We start from the raw sequence: 6,194 nt of genomic DNA, 5'->3' as shown, positions 1-6,194 counted from the left end.
CTATGTTCATAGCAGCACAATTCACCATAGCTAATATTTGGAAACAGCCTAAGTGCCCATCAGTAGATGAGTGGATTAAAAAACTGCGGTACATCTACACAATGGAATACTATGCTGCTGTAAAAAAGAAGGATGGCAAATAATCATTCATCACCACATGCAATATCATTTTCCTTTTATATTGCTGTTATTTTTTGCTTCAAGAGGTCTTCCTCACTCCAGACTCTATTGCACAACTAATTACTATTACTTAAATTTTCTTTTAAGATTAGTTATTTATGAAACATTTAACTCTATAATCCATGTTTTGGTGACTGGGGATAACTGACTACATAAAATTGGTTAAACAACTAACCAATTGCCCTAGTACAATTTATTGGCCAACCTCTTCTTTTTCTAATATAATGCTGCTTTTATAAATCACTACATTTGTATTTACATTAGAGGCTATTTGGGAACTATTTTTTCCATGTCTTTATATTCTTTTTAAAAAATATATTTTTTATTGATTTCAGAGAGGAAAGGAGAGGGAGAGAGAGCTAGAAATATCAATGATGAGAGAGAATCATTGATCATCTGTCTCCTGCACGGCCCACACTGGGGTTCCAGCCACAACCCGGGCATATGCCCTGGCGTGGAATCAAACTGTGACCTCCTGGTTCATAGGTCTATGTTCAACTACTGAGCCATGCCAGCAGGGCTCTATTCTTCCAATAGTAATAAACTGTTCAAAATTTGTTTTAGCATTGTAGTGTACTTTCTCCACTATTCTAGCAGTTTATTATTCTACATGCATGTTAATTTCACTCTCACACTGTTCACCCATTAAAATAATCATTGTTATTTTCACAGCAATTATCCATAAACTAATTTGGAAAGTATTGATATATTTACAATATTGAGAAGTTTTGTTATTTTTTTCCAACTGTATGGGTACAACCACCCACCTCCCTTGATGCTATTGCTTAGGCTTAAAGCACCTTTTCTCCTGCTTTTCTATGTCTCATTTTACAGTCTCCATTTAAACATCACCTCTTCAGTGAGGAATCCCTTCTTTGATCACCCAATCTAAAGTACCTCTTACCCCCCAACATCTATACACCCTGGATCACATCACCTGTATTGTTTCTTTTGTAGCACATATAACTTTTTAAAATAAGTTTATTTCTATGTTTGTTTACTGGCATATCTCCCCAGACAGAATATAAAAATCATGAAAGAAATTATTTTATTTGTCCTTTTTATCACGTTTTTCCCCATCACCTAGCACAACACCTGGCACACATCGATGCTTAGTAATTGCCTGCTGAATGAACAATGACTGAGTGAATAAAGTCAGCTCAAAGAAAACTCATTCTGCTTTATGCTGGAATGAATAGATTATTCATTCCAGAGGCATTATTCAGAGGCATTCCATACCATGGCACTGCTACCTGGGATTGTTGTGTAGAGTCACATGTAGTATCTAGTGGAGTGCTGTCCAGATTTCCAAATGTGCCCCATTCCCCAAGCTAGTCTCCATTATTGACACTATCAAATCACAATTGTGATATGACCTTTTGTGACTCTCTTCAATCTTTCCCCACTGCAAGTTATTTAAAGAAATCTTTCAAGGTTTGTATTGTGGTGGTTCCTTGGATGTGAGGGATTCCCCACCATCACCACCATCTTTTTTTCCATCTCAGTTGGATTCTAGCAAAAGAGTAAGACATCAGTTCTTGGGCCACCTTTCTGGCAAGACCAACTATTAACTGCAACATTAAAATTCTTCTATATTCCCATTTATTTTTATTTTTAAAATATTTTTTATTGATTTTAGAGAGGAAGGGAGAGAGAGAGAGATAGAAACATCAATGATGAGAATCATTGATTGGCTGCCTCTTGCAAGCCAAACACTGGGGATTGAGCCTGCAACCAGGCATATGGATCAGGAATCGAACCATGACCTTCTGGTTCATAGGTCAATGCTCAACCACTGAGCCATGCCAGCAAGACTATCCCCATTTATTTTTTCCTGTTTATGTGATCTATAAAATTTTTGCAGGGCATTTTTAAAAAATGTCCTATGAATGTATTTCTCTTGATTCTTCTTACATTTCTACTTATTTAAAAATATATTTCAAGTTTATTTCATTTAGTCAATTACAGCACTTGAATATTAAATGTTAACATTTATATTTTAATTTACTACATTTCCCTGGTTTACTGTGATCATTGACCTTGAAACTAAACATTTTCCCCAAATTAGTCATGTCTTTCAAACTAAGAGGTAAAATATTTGTTCAGCTTAGGCAATTTTCTAATGATCTTTGGTTTTTGCTTCTATTATCCCATGTCTGTTCTCTTGTAAAATTCTTATTTCGTATTGATTCTTTGTATTTTGTTTTTTTCACAATGTCTGGCATATTTTCTCTTACTCTTTTTTGCCAATTTGCAATTTCCTCAAAATTCTGGATGAATTTCTTGAATCTGTATGCTACTTTAAAATTTTAATTATTACTTTACATGGTACTTCCTTTAAAGTTTATTTTTATTTTTAAAATATTTTTCTTTTTAGAGAGAATGGGGGGGAAAGGGACAAAGAGATAGAAACATGGATGTGAGAGAGAAACATCATTTGTTGTCTCCTGCATGCCCCCTACTGGGGATCAAGTCTGAAAACTGGCATGAGCCCTGACCTGGAATCAAACCTGTGCATGAGTGAATGCTCAACCACTAACTGGGCTCCTTTAAAATTTTAAATTTAACAATCTTACTTTTAAAAATCTGTGTATGTGTGTGTCTGTACCTTAAATTCATCTCTTATGATTGCTTGTTCTAGCATATTTTTTATTTATTTGTTTGTTTATTGCAACCAATTATATTCTTAAATCCAGTTGAAAAATAATATAAAACTTTGCTAATGTTCTTCTGTTATTTGGAATACCTGTATTTCCTAGTGAGGTATCTCTTATGATTCTTAATTTTATTTGTTTGAATTGGAGTGTATTTTCACATATTGGGTGATTTTTTCCTCTTTTTATTAAAAAAATTCTCACATCTGAATAACTATGGTTGCTCATTACTTTGGCATAGTTAGTAGAAACTGAGATAGAGTCTATAAGAAATTGAGATAGGTTCTACATGAATCTCTCAGATCTAGATGCAAAAAAAGGAGATAATTATAATTATTGTAAATTTATATTGTTAGTGTCTTTATAATCAGCAGGGATTGAGGAAAACTCCAGAACCCTGAACAAACAAGTAGGAAACTTTGCTACTGTACTACTTATTCAGTGCAAACAAGCCTAGAAGCAAGACTACAATAACCAGCTTCCCTGAACCAAAAAAAAAAGTCATGGCAGTCCTAAGCCTTTTTCTTATTGACTCTGCCTGTAGCCTTGACTTTTGGCTTCTAGTAAGCCATGTCAGTTAAGTAAATTTCACTTCTGCTCTGCTCAGGTCCAATTGTAGGTCTAGATGCTGTGCATGAACAGAGATTAGGTAGCTTTAATGTGTTGTGCCCTTCAATGATCTTTGGCACACTTTAGTAGTTCAACCTTCTCCTTTAAACTTTAAGAAGCACCACTGGAGTTCCCTCAATTTATTTGAGACTTATTATTTTCTTTCACAGGATGCATTTTTCTGTTCAAAGCTCTACTTTTTACTTTACCTGGTCTCTTCTTATTTGAACTAACAGGAGATCCTCAAAATTTTTGGTACATTGATTGGCAGATTTCCATCCTGTTTTTATAGCTTTAGTCTTTTTAGTGGGAATATGGAAAATTACTCTTCCTTCACTATAATTTTTACTGGAAGGCATTTCTTTCACTTCTTCTAGGCTTCCCTTCTACTTCATTTCTTTTGAAATCTTAGAATTGTTAAGAAAAATGTGGAATAATGCAGTAAATACTTATATTACAATACTAACATTCTGGTTGGCTATTAAAATAGAAGTACCCTGGAAAAGTAACCCATTAAGGCATTATCAGACATTATACTCTTTTTAAAATTCAACAAATATTTATTCATAAAAGTAAATAAAATGGAACCCCTCCTATAAGGTGCCCATGAAAATGAGTATATTTGTTGTCATTTATCAAGAAGAGGGGATTAGACAAGGGAAATTTTGTTTTTGTTGTAGTTAAGGATTATTAAAAATAAATGTGATATTATGAACTAGTGTATAAACAAGAACAAATTCAGTTAAACTCCAGTTAGAGATTTCTTACCAGGGCAACATGAGGATTCTGTGTTGCAGAAGACCAAAGAAATACCAAGCATGCTTCCTAGAGAAAGGGAGGGAGCCCATTTATTAACACTAGTGGATCCCGGGAATAATTTCCAAATCAGAGTAACACGCAGAGGGCTTCACTTTTTATAACCTTCTGGGGTCTTTGTCTTGCAGATATGGTTCTACCCCCTTTCATGGGCTTACAGGAAGACCCAGGCATTGGGGGTCCCCAGGCCATATCTGATGATCTGTCCTGGGGCCAGCGATAATGACCTTTCCCCCTCCCCCCAGGGAAGTGCATTGTTCAGTTTTTATGGCCTGACACGCCTTGCAAGACCAGTTTTCTCCTCATCCTGCCCCCCCTTGTCCCACCAGCTTCTTTTAGCCTTGTGGAGTAATGACCACCGGATATTATGGTGAACAGGGGTGACGACCGCTCTTAGCTACTTCCTGCTGGAAAGGAACAATGACCAAGGGGTTAGCATCCTGCTTCTTCCTCTCAGAGGGGTTTGTAAGGAGTTCTTCTGGTTTCAGGCAGGCAGAGGTAAGCAGTGGTCCCACACGTGTAGAATGTCCCTGCAGGGGGCACCAGGGGTAGGTGGTGTTTTCAGCCTTGGGGGTAGAGTTGCATAGCTCATCTGGGAGGTGACCTGTTGGATGGTGGCCCTACGTATTGCTGAAACAAATAGGAGCAACATTAGTTAGCTACACATTGGCCGTGACAGGTCCTATCCAATACAATCCCCCCCGCCCCCATGTGCATTTGGTAGTAGAGTCATAACATGCCACAGGCTGATAAGTTTAGCTAACAAAAATCTGGCTTGATTGGGTTTTCTCATGCACTACCTGGTCTAGCATATTTAGGTAGCGAGTTTCTAAGCAAGGAGCAAAAGATGGTATGACAAGGTGTAATCCAACAATTTATGATAAGGCCTTTGTTTCCTTGCTGTGTGGGGAGCAGTAATTTTATGGTGTTTCTGTGTCCCAGCAAGAGCAGATGGGTTCTCCTCCTGGTACTAGTCTCAGATCCTGCTGGCACTCATAAAAAGACAAAATAAGAATTATTAGAAAAAACCAGTGATTATCCAGAAATACTAGAGCATGTTAAGTTAGGAGGAGATAAGAAAGAAAGATTAGTGTTAGGGAGAATTCAGATAGTCGGTCAATAACCCACCTGTGGACCTCAAAGACAGTTTTTCCAATTCCTTGTAGTTGCTTCTGGATTTCTAAGTTCCCTATTTCCCCCAAATCTCCCTTTGGCTGAATTAAGTGAGGGGGTCTACCTTATAGAATTTCAAAGGGAGAGAAACCTACCCTGCCCCTTGGGGCACAGCGTACCTGCAGGAGTACAAGAGGCAAGATATCTGTCCAGGGTAAGGTTGTCTCTTGGCATAGCTTAGCCATAGGCTGCTTTAGAGTCCGGTTCATGAGCTCCACTTTCCCTGAACTCTGAGGCCTGTAAGCTCTATGTAGATTCCATTTAATTCCTAAAGCCTTGGCTACCTGTTGTACTATTTCTGCTACAAAGGCTGGGCCATTATCGGACCCTATGGTCAGAGGCATTCCATACCGTGGAATTATATCTTTCAGCAATACCTTAGTGACTTCTCTCGCCTTTTCAGTGCAAGTTGGATATGCCTCAACCCAACCTGAAAAGGTGTAAACAAAGACTAGCAGGTATTTATTCCCTCTGCTAGGCTCTATTTCTGTAAAATCTACTTCTAAGTCATCAAAAGGAGCTTGCCCACAGTGCTGAACTCCTATCAGTCCCACAGAACCCTGTTTAGCATTGTTCTGAGCACAGAGGAGGCAACACTGAGAGACTGAGGCACACAAGGAGGGTAGACGGGCAATTAGGTAGTACCTGCCTAACAAAGCTTCTATGGAAGCCTTTCCTAAATGAGTGAGTTCATGCTGCTGGAGGACTACCTTATGGGCTAACTGTTCTGGGACATAGACCCTATGATCTGGGAGTATCCAC

This window comes from Myotis brandtii, unplaced genomic scaffold (assembly GCF_000412655.1).
Source record: "Myotis brandtii unplaced genomic scaffold, ASM41265v1 scaffold39, whole genome shotgun sequence".
In the NCBI taxonomy this organism is placed as follows: Eukaryota; Metazoa; Chordata; class Mammalia; order Chiroptera; family Vespertilionidae; genus Myotis; species Myotis brandtii.
Note: the sequence above shows the minus strand (reverse complement) of the source record.